This window comes from Protopterus annectens, chromosome 3.part0 (assembly GCF_019279795.1).
Source record: "Protopterus annectens isolate FY-2018-M chromosome 3.part0, PAN1.0, whole genome shotgun sequence".
Lineage (NCBI taxonomy): Eukaryota > Metazoa > Chordata > Ceratodontiformes > Protopteridae > Protopterus > Protopterus annectens.
In genome coordinates, this window is record NC_056731.1 from 1,774,909,283 (window position 1) to 1,774,923,332 (window position 14,050).

General features: G+C 39.9%; 1 protein-coding gene across 2 annotated transcripts in view; it reads left to right on the forward strand.

Moving 5' to 3' along the window:
- The window catches only part of LOC122797053 (polyamine-modulated factor 1-binding protein 1-like), a 2,450,839-nt gene that overhangs the window by 1,269,096 nt on the left and 1,167,693 nt on the right, over window positions 1-14,050 (forward strand). The gene's annotated exons all lie outside the window — the stretch shown is intronic.

The window sequence follows — 14,050 nt, forward strand, 5'->3', positions numbered from 1 at the left end:
CACAACATGGCTTTCGCCCAAAACATAGCACTACTACTGCACTTGTCTCCTTCACTAACACTATTTCTCAGTCTAGAGATAACAACAAGCTCGTCTCTTGCATATTCCTCGAACTTTCAAAAGTCTTTGACACTGTCTCTCACTCTCTTCTTTTGACTAAACTGACTAACCATAACTTCTTCTCTGATACTGTTGCATGGTTCTCCAGCTGTCTCACAGATCGACTGCAATCAGTGAGATATCACTTCACTCTTTCCCTTTCTTTTCCAGTGAAAATGGGTGTCCCCCAAGGATCCATTGTTGGCCTATTATTTTTTAATATCTTTACTAATCTGCTCTATACCTCCTGCCCCCAGTCATCCCTTATACAATATGCAGATGACTCTACAGTCATCACCATTGCTGACACCTCTTCTGAACTCATCTCTGCTACTCAGGCATCCTTTCACTCATTTGAAACCTGGCTCTCTAATAACCTGCTTATTCTGAATCCCCCCCCCCCTTCAAAACAAAAAAAAACAAAACTTTTACTCTGTCTTCCCAAAAATGTTAACCACTTCAAATCCACAGTTTCTATACTGTCTGTCAGTAACACTCCTATCGTACTAGAATCTAGCAAAAAACTTTTAGGTGTCACAATAGACGATCAACTTAAGTTCGACTTGCATGTCAACAATTTTATCAGGAGCACTCATCAAAAACTTGGCCTGCTATACAGAAATAAAAAAAATCCTTACTATTGAACCAAAAGTAACCCTCTCCCATGCTTACCTCATACCCAGCCTATTGTATAGCTCTCAAATCCTCAAAAATCTCAACTCCTCACTCCTAGCTAAATTAGAATCAACCTACAACAAGGTAGCTAGATTCGCAGCACAACAAACTTACAAATCTAATCACTGCCTCTCACTAAAATACTTAAACTGGCTTGAATTACCTCACCTGCTTCTACATTCTCAACTCCAGATTATTCACGCTATCCTAAACTAGCCATCCTACTGTCCTAACTTTATCTTCTATCATCACTCAATATGCTCCCACTAGGTCCCTCCACAGCTCCAACCAAGATCCACTACTGATCTATAAACCCAAGACCAAAATTGGATGTAACATCTATAGCTACCATCCTACCATCTCTTGGAAGACACTACCACTAGAAATTTGGTCCCTCAAACAACCTAAACAATTCAAAGCAGTAACTAAAGAATACTTAACTCGATGGTCCTGCCACTGTACCCACCCTCCATAATTTTCCCTACTATCCCAAAATTCAGAACACTAACTGCCTGTATTTTTGACCTCTACTTCAATTATTATTTATTAGCTCTCTCTCGACTCCTCTACTATGCTATTACCTGTCATTGTAAACCGAAAACATTAACCTCCTTAGACTACCTTTCAAATTATATACTTTTCTTTTCTCTACTCTATCAAGACTTAAATTAATAGCAACTATATTTTTGCTTCTACTTACACCTTTATTGTAAAAATGTTTTTGAACCCTTCTGTATAGTGCATCTATAAACTTTACTGTAAAATGTGTGGAGCTTTTCTCTCTGGATCTCCTCTGAAAAAGGGTCATCAGCTCAGTCAACAAACCTGGTCAACAAATGTAAAATAAATAAAATATCACAAGCCTTTTCTCCCAATGCCCTGTTTGTTAAAAATAGGGTCTCTACCCATCCCCAAAACAGCCTTATAAAAATCAGTTTCTCAGTGGTGGTAGGGGTAAAGAAATCACGCTCTTGTGCCCAAGGTACAGGGTTTGAGCCTGAGCAATAACACTAACCACCAGTTAGATTCCGATTTCATGAAGGCAGAAACAAAGAGCTAAATTCCCTTCAGAAGTAGTAGCAGCTAAATCAGCTAAATTCCCTTCCAAGGACGAATGTACAAATCAGTTAAATTCCCTTCAGAAGCAAGCAACGAATGTACAAATCAGCTAAATTCCCTTTCAGCAACGAACGTTAAATTACGCATGGTAGAAGATGCAGAATGCATGTGCAGACACAACGGCTCTGCTCAATTCAGATAATTGACAGTTTGGATAACTGATGTTCAGATAATCAACACTGTACTCTATGTATAAAGCCTACCAGGGATTGAAACATACTAGACATTGTTTGTGTTCCCAAAGAAATTGCTGTTACTTCATGTCAAGTTTTACCAGAGTTGATGTGTAGTGATCATGGGGTTATAAAGATTAATTTCTTGCTAGATAATTCTGACAAAATGAAATCTAAACCTATGCATCGAAGATTAATTGATTATATAGAAGCAAGACAGTCACTGTGTAAAATTAATTGGAGTGATGTGTTCAGTGGAAAACTGCAGAAAGAATGTGGAAAGTTTTGAAAGAGAAATTGTTTGAATGCAAAAAAAAAAAAAAACAAACAAAAAGAATTTAAAATTAGGATCTAGGCACACAACATCAGGAAGGTATATTTCCATAAGCACAAGATACTTGATTAAGGTAGGAGATAAAAAATATAAGAAATGGAAAAGAAGTTGAACTAAGACTTTGAAAACTGAACTAAACAAGTTGGACAGACAAATTAAACATAGTGTGAGACAAGATGAAGAAAATTTATATAAAAGTGTTAAGTATACTAGGAAACTATTTTATTGATGCAAAAGATGTGGTAGGAGGTAGTAGGCAAGGAGCTCCAGGACCTAGAACATATCCTTGTTTCTAGGTTCCAGAGGAACTACCCAGCAAAGAATGCCTTTGTTAGAAAACCAGTTATGCCTTCTTCCTCCAAAAGTACGAGAGGCCTCAGGAAGCAAGTTTCTGCTAAGTCTACTCCATGCACACCTTCATAGAAACAGCCCTTTCAGTCTCACTCCAAACCTGGTAGCCTGTGACTATCTGCCTCCAAGGCCGTCCATTCCTCTCTCCCTTTGCCTTTTTCTTTCTCTTCCTGCTTGGAATCGGATCACCCAGGACTCTTGGGTCCTCTCAATCATCAGAAAAGGATATTTCATGGTTTGGAAGATTCTTCCCTCATTCAGAGTTATCCCGCAACCACCAAAACATCAAGTGGAATATTTCCCTCAAATCTTTTCTCTCCTCCTCTCCCAAGGGACGATTCAACAAGTCCCCTCCTTTCAACTGGAGAAAGGATTCTACTCCAGGATGTGTCTGGTACACAGGAAGGATGGCCCTTGGAGACCTATCCTGGATCTTTCCCATTTAAACACCTTCGTAAAAGTCCCCTCCTTTCAGATGCTGACTGTGCCCACTCTCCTACCCCTTATTCTTCCCCAAGCATTCATGGTGTCTTTGGATATCAAAGATGCTTACCTTCACATCCCCATTCACCCTCTGTTCAGGAAATTTTTACATTTTTCTGTTGCTTCCTCACATTTTCAGTTCTGTGTTTTGCCCTTTGGGTTCTCTGCGGCACTAAAGGTCTTCACAAAATGCTTTGCTCCTGTCATAGCTTATTGCAGACTACAGGGAATTCAGATTTTCCCTTACCTAGACAATCTCCTTATCCAGGCCCAGTCCTCAGACCTTCTTCAGGAAAACCTTTCCTTCGCAATTTCCTTTCTGGAGAGTCTAGGCTTCACAAAAAGTTATCAGAAGTCCTCTCTGACCCCTTCACAAGACAACATTTTTCTAGGCTGCAGGATCCAAACAGACAGCATGCTAGCTTCTCTGCCCACAGACAAGGTGCTGTTCCTTCCCTCTTACCCCTTCAATCCCTGACTGCCAGGGACTTCTTATGGCTCCTGGAGTTCAAGGCATCCACAATTCCCATGCTCCCCATGGCCAAGTTACACGTGAGGAAAATTCAATGTTTTTTAACAAAAGTGTGGAGGCAGCACTCCCATCCTCTGAATTTTGTTATATCCCTCCTGTCTTGCCTAAAAAGAAGTTGGAATGGTGGATTCTTAAGGTTATGAAAATCCAAGTCTTCCCGTACAGCCACCCTTCCCCTCTCTAGAATTGTACATGGATGCTTCAGAAACAGGATGGGGTGCGACTCTGCAACCCTGGAGGGTCAGGTATGTCTGGTCTGCAGCTCAGACAAAAGAAAATATCAACATAAAAGAGATGAGGGCCCTGATTTATGCCCTGCAAATCTTCAAACCCTAGCTTATCCCAGGGGTGCTAAGGTGGTTCAGAGACAACACTACTGTTCTCTCGTATGTCAGCAAACAATGGGGAACAAAGTCATACCTCCTATGCAGGCTAGCCCTACATGCATGGGAGTTAGCCTTATAAAGCCAGGTCTCTCTTCAGGTGGTCTACATTCCTTTAGCTCAGAATGTTGTGGCAGACATATTAAGCAGGTCCATGACCCAATCTCATGAGTGGATGTTTCACAGGGATGTGTTTCTGGACCTGGTCCATCGTTGGGGTATACCTCAGGTAGATCTCTTTGCCTCCCCCATGAATTTACATCTTCCCAAATTTTGTGCCAGGGTCCCACATCCCTTGGCCTGGAATCTGGTAGCCCAATCATTCTCTTGGAAAAGGATGTTTCTGTATGCGTTCCCCAACTTCCCTCTTCTCCAAAAGGTCCTTCTGAAAATTCACTAGGATCAACCAAAAATCTTGCTGGTGAGTCCCTTTTGGCCAAGACAGCATGGGTTCCCGTTCCGCCTGTATTTAGCCAGGGGCAGTCGCAAGGTATCTCACAGGATGGACCTACTCACACAGGACAAAGGGACGCTAGTACGTGCTTCAAGTTCTGCAGGAGACAAGAAAACCCACTACCAGGAAATCCTGTGTTTCTAAATGGAAAAGATTTTCCATCTGGTGTGTGAAAAAGGACCTACAACCACTGTCAGTGGATATCCGGATGGTTTTGTCTTATCTGTGTGAACTGATGAAGAGTGGCCTGTCCTATTCTTCTGTGAAAGCTCACCTTTTAACTATCTCAACCTCCTTGCCTATGTCACCTCCTTTAGCTTCTAGGTTAGAAGTTAAACTGTTTCTTAAAGGCGTCCTTCACATCAGACCGCCAAGAAAGCCAGTTCCTCCTCCATGAGATCTCAATTTTGTGTTGGAGAAACTTACCCTGGCCCCATTTAAGCCAGCAAGTTCCTCTTCCCTACAACATTGCACATGGAAAACTGTTCTGCTGGTGGTCCTCACTTCTACCAGAAGGGTCTCTGAGCTGTAAGCTCTGATGTCTAATTCCCCTTTCACAGTCTTCCACAGAGACAGGGTTTCTTTATGAACCAATCCCTCCTTTATGCCCAAGGTGGATAATGAGTTATCCCTCAGTCAGCCTATAAACATTTCACCTTTTGCCCTTCTCCCCAGTCTCTCACTGAAAGGATTCTACACACTTTGGATATACCAAACAACTCCGATACTATCTGGATAAAACTAAACCTATCCGTAAATCTGAATGTCTGTGTCCTACCTTCCAATGGCCCTGGGTCAGCCAGTTTCCAAGCAAATCATCTCTTCCTGGATTTCTAAAGCTATTTCCTTTTGTTGTTCAAACTATGGTAAGTGCCTTTCTTCTCCTGGGAACGCACATTCTACTAAAGCAGTGTCTTCTTCTGGGGCCTTCTTTAAAGGCTTGGACACTTGCTGTATCCTAGAGACAGCTACCTGGTCCTCTGTTTATACTTTCACAAAACATTACAAACTAGATGTCATCTCCATGTCCAGGGCGGGGTTTGCCAGAGCTATCCTACATGGTTTTGTGGAAAAAGATTCTGCTCCTCTACCCTCTCTTCCCTAAGCATTAGCTTTGTTACTCTCACTAATGTGATGAATACTGCAGCATATGAATAGAAGGACATAGAATAGTTGTGTAAAATCTTACTATAACCATAGATGTCCTTCTCTTTTATATGCTGCAGTATTGCTTACCCACCCTGCCTTCTCCCTGATACTTGCCTGGTCCCCTGGTAACATGTTTTCTTACCTAGACTCAGGCTGGTGTTTAGCGGGATTCAGTTCTGAGGTTGGTATGTGCTGGCATCCGCTTTATGGCCGATATATGCGAGATGATGTATGGAGTCACATGTAACTTACAGTAGCGTTTAGACTTTTGTATGCTGGCTGGATGTATGAGTCAGCCAGAGGCGAACTCACTAATGTGACTAATACCGCAGCATATAGAAGAGATGACATCTATGGTTATGGTAAGATTTTACACAACTGTTCTTTCTATAACACTATAATAACAACTATGAATGAAAATTGTGCTGTGATGCAATTTATATAGATTTAACTTCAGCATTTGATAGGGTCATACACAAAACACTAATCAATAAATTAGAACAACTAGGTATCGATGTACTCTTGATAAGATGGATAGCTGCATGACTTACAAATAGGACATGGCAGGTACCATACAACAATTAGGTGAAATTTGAGGTTACAGTCAGGGTGTCCCACAGGGCTCTGTCCTAGTCCCATACGTGTTTAGATTCTGTCTTTCAGACCTGTCTTTATCATTTGAGGTGTTCTACCGTCTGTATGCAGATGATTTAAAAATGGATAAACTGATTACATGTGTTACAGAAGGGCATGCCTCTAAAAGAAGTTCACTAAATTGACCATTTGGACACAGGAGAATAATATGCTAATAAATACATTGAAATCTAAGCATATGAGATTTGAGAGACATAAACTGAAAGGTGAATACTTTTTATTTTATTTGTTTTATTTATTTAACATTTGTTGACCGGGGAAGTCCGACTAGGTTCCACAGATCCTGTTTTCAGCGGAGGCCCGGGGAGAAATGCTCCAGAAGCATACTTAATACAGCACACAGTGATTGAAACTGTAGATTCATTTAAGGACCTAGGTATATGGATAGATTCAGCTTTTGAGTTTTTATAATCATATCAACCAACTGGTTAATGATAGTTAAACAACTGTAGGCTGTAGAAAAAGATTTATAAAGTTCAGGAAATCAGAAATGGTGAAGTCATTGTTTGTTAGTTATAGTGGACCCAAACTTGAGTGTGGAATAACCATACGGAAACCTTATAAGAAAACATTTGGTTTACCTTCATAATTTTGACAGGCACATCGTTGAAACAACTTCCGTGAACTCTGAACTGTGACTTCTCAAAACCATGAAAACCAGTATTCTGAATCGCAATATCCCCACCCCCTTTTTGATCCATGGTAGCACTTGTTTCAGGTATGGAGTGGTCAGAAATGTCAACGTTTGCTGTTTTGTTCATTTTTTCTGACATGGCGGCACAGAATTCACGGAAACGGTTCGACTGTGTGCACATTCGAGGATGTGCTTTCAACATTATGAAGGTAAACCAAACATTCATGAGAAAATTGGAAAGAGTACAACAGAAACATACCAAGGGCACCCATGGGTGTGAAATCCGAACTTGAACAGTATTTCATACAGCTATTTAAGAGGATACCTTATTAAAGTATAAAGGACATTTAAAAACAACTATCTCTGAGAATATTTGGGGTTATCAAAAAGTAGTAAAGAATCATCAGATAACCTATGTAGACGATTATATAGGAATGAGAGGTGTAATAATTTGTTCTCTGAAAAAATAACTGATGCATGGAATAGACTACCAAATTATATTAAAGCAAGCACTAGTTTAGATATTTTAATTACAGCATGGACACTTATTATGGGAACAACTATTCTGGTGTGTTGGTAGGCTAGAAGGGCATTATTGCCCGTGCCTGAAATATTTGTACGTACGTATGTATGTATGTACATACCCTTGCCACTGTCGCCCAATTCTTCAATGAAAACTGTCTGCAGTGAGCACCTTATATTATCCAGTTAAGTAAATAATTATGTAAAATAGCAGAGTTTTTTTTATAATAGAATTAATGCCAGAAGATGGATACTGATAACTGCTAGAGATCTTTCTACAAACAAAGGAATTACTGTAAATGACTTTTTGTTTGTTCCCTTACAACCTCTAAGGGTCATCTGTTGAATTTCCCCCTTCTTCAATCTCAGTTTATCTAGGAGAGTAGTGAAAGAGGTGATAGCTGACTTCAAGGGGAAGAGGAGTGGGTGGGGGGTGGGGGGGGGGCAAGTGAAAGTCTTCTTCGAGCTTTATAAGGCCAATATGCCTCCATGTGTAGCCTGACATTAACTTTTCAAAGATGGCATGCTAAGACTTTTTCCAGGTGAAATACCAAAGCAGTTGTAAAGAGCAAGATGACATTCTATGTAAGAATAAGCCTATGAGAACAGATAGATCCCTTTTCACCAGGCAGCTAACCACACCAATATTTGATAGCCGTGAAAGCAACCTTTCACATGTATCATGGCAAGTGGTTAGGAGATTATCCATTTACTCCAACTTAAGAAATTACAGTAATAAATGTATGGATAAGTGAGTTTCTGGAAAAAACATATGTCCTTGAGTTCCCATCTTTGCCCACCAGTTCATGTATTTTCTCATGACATTGGACAGTCCTCCTACATTTCCTTCAATATATATAAGAGTGTGTCTGTCGTAGAGATATCACCAGGAAAGACAGGCACTTTACTGTAAATTTAATAAGCTCCATGAGAAAAAAATGGGAATCCAAGAGGAAATGAGTCTGAAAATTCATTACTTGATATTAGCACAAGATGTTTAAAAGAATAACAGTCCAGCCTGTCTTTCATTACTGAAAATGATGGACTCATTCTATGCATTAAGACATCTGTTTGCATGTGCTTTTGTTTCTGTCCATAAAGTGACTCTCTGTTCTTTAAGAAGGTTAAGTTTAAGTTTATAACCTTCAATTGCACCTGCTTTCATCAACAGACGCAGAGGCACTATAGCCACATAACTAAGACATCAAGGGTGTAGGGCTTCCCTTCTAGCACTGCTGTTTGTTTGTGGAATCGATGTTTAGAAGTGTTTAGAAGCAGGTGTATTACTCTGGAATAGTTTATCTCCTAAACTGATAGTGGGAGTTGTCAAATCACCAATGGTGCCATTAAACTGCATTCCCCATTCAAATTGAGGGAAGTCTTTGTGGCCACAGCCACAGTTAAATCCCTGGCAATACCCTGATCCTGGCCAAACATTTCTTCCAACATTCTGCAGTAATTTATTTTTGAGTAAATAAATATCAATTTATTAGTTATATAACCATTTTGATACCTATGCAACTTTGCTTTTTCATGAAAAATTCTTTTGATTCTTTTACTTTTGTTGTAGTTACTTAGACTTTTTTCACTAAACATTAGAGTCTGTACACAATCCCAAGTAGAAAAGCTTTATTTTTCTTTATTTCTATTTATGTATTTATCCGTTGTTGACCGGGGTAGTACCACTAGCCTAGTAGCCTCTTTTTTAGGAGTGACCCAAGGTGATATTTACAGTACTAGGGGAAATTTGTCCAGGTCATTGGGAAACTTCTCGTACTCTCTTCGATAGGTGCGGTGGGATCTTTTACACCCGCCTGAGCTATCACCAACTCAGACAGGTGGTACCTTGGTTCAATTTCTCATCTGAAGAACGACACACTCAGGAGTGCAGCGCCCCTCTTATGCTGCACTGCAGTGTCAACAGTCAGTCTACCTGGTGTGGGAGTAGAACCACAGCCTTCTGCACCAGAGGTGTGTGCGCCACCTGTTGCGCCACTGACACTGTAGTAAAACAACTATATACAATGCAATACAAAAGTTGCATGAAAAAATATTTGGCAGACAACACTGGTATGCAAAATCAAAAGACTACCCATCCTGAATATTAAAGGCAAAAGGTCACCCAGCCTGGAAAATTCAGCAGAATACTACTTCATATATTATTTACTCCAGTGACAATAGTTTCATATCTCCTTGGTCCAGCATATCTATCCTTAGGCCTACAGCCTTACAGAAAAAAATTCCACATCATAAGAAAACATAATGCCAGATTGATAGGCTTAAAACTAGACCCCCCTCACAACTGAGCTTTGCAGGACTTGCCTCAACCAAATTCAAACTGTGCATGTAGTTGCTCAAAATTAGAATTTCAACTAAGTTTGTACTTCTTAAACAAGTAATACTGTAGCAAAGCTGTTCTGTCTTACAGTGGTCACAGAAAGAGGAGCATAAATCCTTTGTTACCTCTCTCATTGTAATCCACTGCATGAATACCTGAAACAATGAACCAGCACATTACTGCTATTTCTCTAGCCAGCCTGGTAGAAAAGGGAGTCATGAGATAATATTATCAATTGTCATGTGTTTTCTGACAGCCACTTAATTCTTAAAACAATCTGAATGTAATATGTGCGAGATGTACTTATAGCAAGTCTGTGGAAGCAAAGCTCTTGCATACAGCCACTACAAATACAGGTTGCCAGTAACTCACAACACTACAAAATAACTGCCACATGCACTACAGGACAGACACACAGGCCTACACATGCTGAAGCTTTTGAAAGTAATCTGCCCTATCCAAAACCACAATGACCTCCCAGAAACAGTAATTACAATAAATACTTCAGCAACCTGAAAAACACGCGATCAAAACAACACTCACCATGGCACATTCAGCCTCCACTCACAATATCTCTAAGGCTAAGCCCATAAGGTAGACTACCACATAATCAATCATGTTGGTTATAGGATACTCCATTGTGAGGTCCACTGATGTCCTGCTCACCAAGCTGAGTAAGGAGAAAGTTACATTCTTTTGCTTCTCAGGGGCAAAGATCCATCAGATCACATACTCAAGTAACTGAGCCATCAGTATCAGTATGGTTGTAGTCCGTGTAGGAGTAAATGATCTGAGGTGTACCTCCCTAGACTATATGAAGAGAGACATGATGGAGCTCTTGAGCTGTATATCCCAGGCCAGTATGAGCCTAGCACTGAGCAACATTCTACCTTCTCCAAGGATGGTGCCACAATATGAACAGAAGATAATTGACTTTAATTACTTGTGGGTGTCATTCAAAGGAGGTAGAGTATTTGTCAGCATGGGAGGGTATGGTTGGCAGACCATGCTGTTTTGCGACAGATGGTCTACACCAGTCCCCTCTAGACTTTCAAATATTAGCTAAAACCATATCCACATCTCCCACACTTGCCATAGTGTCATTTTTACCATTACCAACATAAAAAGGTGTTAGTGCTCAGTGCTAAGACTCTAAACAAGAAAGTCCAGTCCCTTTTAGCTCTACTCATCCTGGAGAATCTAGGTATCTATTCAGTTACTGTGACATGGTTTAAAGCCATAGTGATCACCCCTGCAGTACAGCGCTGTAAGGTCTTACACCTGTTTAGACCTGTTACTGCACAGGATGGGTCAACAGGTAGCGGTGTCTCAGTGTATTTATAGAAAATGCACACTTCAAGGATGACAAAATAGTATGATGCACTTGAGCTTCTCCACCTCCAAAATTACCGTAAGCAGTCCCATACTATATATCCTTGCAAGCTATAGCCCCTCCCCCCATGACCCAGGAACACAAAACACATACTTAAACATATAGGAGATGCTCCTCATCTAATCCAACACCATATTTATGGACGACTTTAACTACCCTACTATAAACTGGGAATCTTACATGAACCCTAGCATGGAGACCCAGGGACTTCTGGATTTTTTTAAACACAAATACCCTGGACAAGATCGTCCATACACCCACTAGGAATGCTCAACATGGGGAACGTTGCCCCCCCCCCAATCTGCATTGTCCTCATTAGTCTGGTCATACCCCATAAAACTGTCTCCTTTAAAATAAAAATGAAACCAGGTAACTCTGGAAATTTTATAAATTAATTAGTTCATGGCAGACTTTCTACTTCTAAGTGACTTGACAAAATTTCATGCCCCCCCCCCCCCCCCCCACATCCCAGGGAACAACACTGCATGCAGTTAAGTCATTCACATGAACCCTCTATAATCATGTATGCAGTTATACAGAGGTTGTGGTACTTATGTAAAATAAATTAATGACAAACTTAAAAAACAAGCCCTCCTAGTGGAATCATAACATCAGTAGATTATATAACAAAATGAAGAAAATCCTGGCCAAAAATAGAAAGCGCAATGACCACCAAGATAAGAATTTGTGTCAGTATGGTTTGTGATGTAAAATGTTTGCAACTAGGATTGTCTTGGTGTGGTTCGTTTTCATTTATATAAATGTATGATTGCTTATGTCATAAGTCATGGTTTAATAAAGATGTTTTTTGTTTAAAAAAAGAGGCAGGAATGAAAAATGTATGTAATGTTACTTAGGTTGTATGATATCTAGCAATATTATATGAAGTATAATGTTTGTTAATTTAATACAGTTTGATTACTTTTGTATAAATGTAAATTTGCCTATGTCACAAGTGATAATTCAGTAAAGATGTTTAAAAAATATAAGAATTCAGTCATCAAAGTAAATAACAGCTTTAGGGATTAATTAAGTCAACCAAAGCCAAATTTGAGGTAAAAGTAACCTCCCAGGGCTTAGGAGAATCACAAGGCATTTTCAGTTATGTCTGAAGCCTCAAAGGCAATGCATAACACTATGCCAAACTAATTGAAAGTGGAGTCACCTATACTGAGCCTGAGGACACTGCAAGCCTAATGACCAATAAATTCAATCTCCAGTTTTACCCTGCTTTCTTCTCCAGACACCTCTCTAGAAATACTCCCAATCAGAGATAGTCCAACTACTTAGGGTGCAAGGGAGGAAGGTATGAATGAGTTGATGTGGATGGTAATGCCTGCATAATCCTGACTCCACTCATGTAGGGACTTCCTTCCAGTACAAATCCCTGAGCTGTGCATATGCCACTTGTTCCTTGATACTTGCCTGTCACTAATGAGGGAGTGGATGTTTTAGAGGCCATTGGATTGTGAGGTGTTTCCCTCCCTAGAGAGGGAGTACACAATTGCAGGTTGCATCAGAATTTGCGCACTCCCTTTATACTGTCAAAATACATGTATACTTGCATGCAGTAAAGGGAAACCTGACCATTTTAGGGATCATGAGGTCACTTTCTCTCTGCAAAGGAAGAACCAGCCTGCAAAGTCCAGCAAGATTCAGATGAGGACCCTAATGTTGAATAAGGGACGATGAGTGGAATGAATGGTTTAATCGAAACTTTAGACATCAGGGATGAGTGGAATGCATGGGAGTCAAAAATAAATGTATGGAAAAAAATTACAGGCTTCCTGTTTTATTTAATCCAGATGGGTAGTGTTAATGGTAATAAGACACAAAAAGTAAAATGTACATCTTTTGCAGCAGTATCACTGTAAATTCTGGTACCCGAAGCAGCAACTCAAAAGTCTCAGCAGCTAACCAGTGCCATTTTGTTAGTTTTCTCAAATGAAAATAGGCTGCTGTTTGTTCTAAGACAAAAAAGGAAAATGCACAGATGTTCTGGTAGTACTATCTATATTCTGAGCCAACTCATTCAGCAACTCAGAAGTCCTAGCAACTAATCACTGAGAAGTTAAAACTGACTGACACATTGGCACTTTTAGCATTGTTGGCTTATAATGCTTGGTTCTCCAATTCAGTTTTCAACTGGGGTGGCTCCTGTTTTGAATATTCCTGATTGGATTGATAATTTTGGAAGATTTGGTTTTGTTTCACATCCTAAAGATGTGAGGGTGAATTTGTGATCCTTTAAATGTTTTGAAACTGATGAAATTCTGAGGACTGTAACTGAGATCCTTGGAATAACAGAAGTACAATTGTGACTCTGGGGGAATGCATGTTACGTCTAAGATCGCAGTACCTGGCAGGTATGAACTGCAAGTTAATATGTATAAAGTAGCATTGATGTAGAATACAAAAGATAAAGCCCAGTCCTTCCTCCAACAAAAAGGTGCTCTGGCTGAATTCTTATTGCCCTGTAGAGGTGCAGAAGACTGTGTTGAAAAACACTGAAATAAGGATTGTCAAGAGAATCTGCTGGAGCGTAGTAGTGATATTGTTTACCCACTATAGCTTCTGAAACAGAGCTCAAGCTCATTTCTGATAGTTTATTTGCAGGTGCAGCTGTAATGGTAGAGTGTTCTTGGTCAGGATGACCAGGTCGATTTTTTTAGCACATTTCTGCAGTAAGTTTACAGTTTGCACAAATGAAATCTCCCAAAAAACATTTATTTATTTTTTGTTTAACTTTACAAGGCT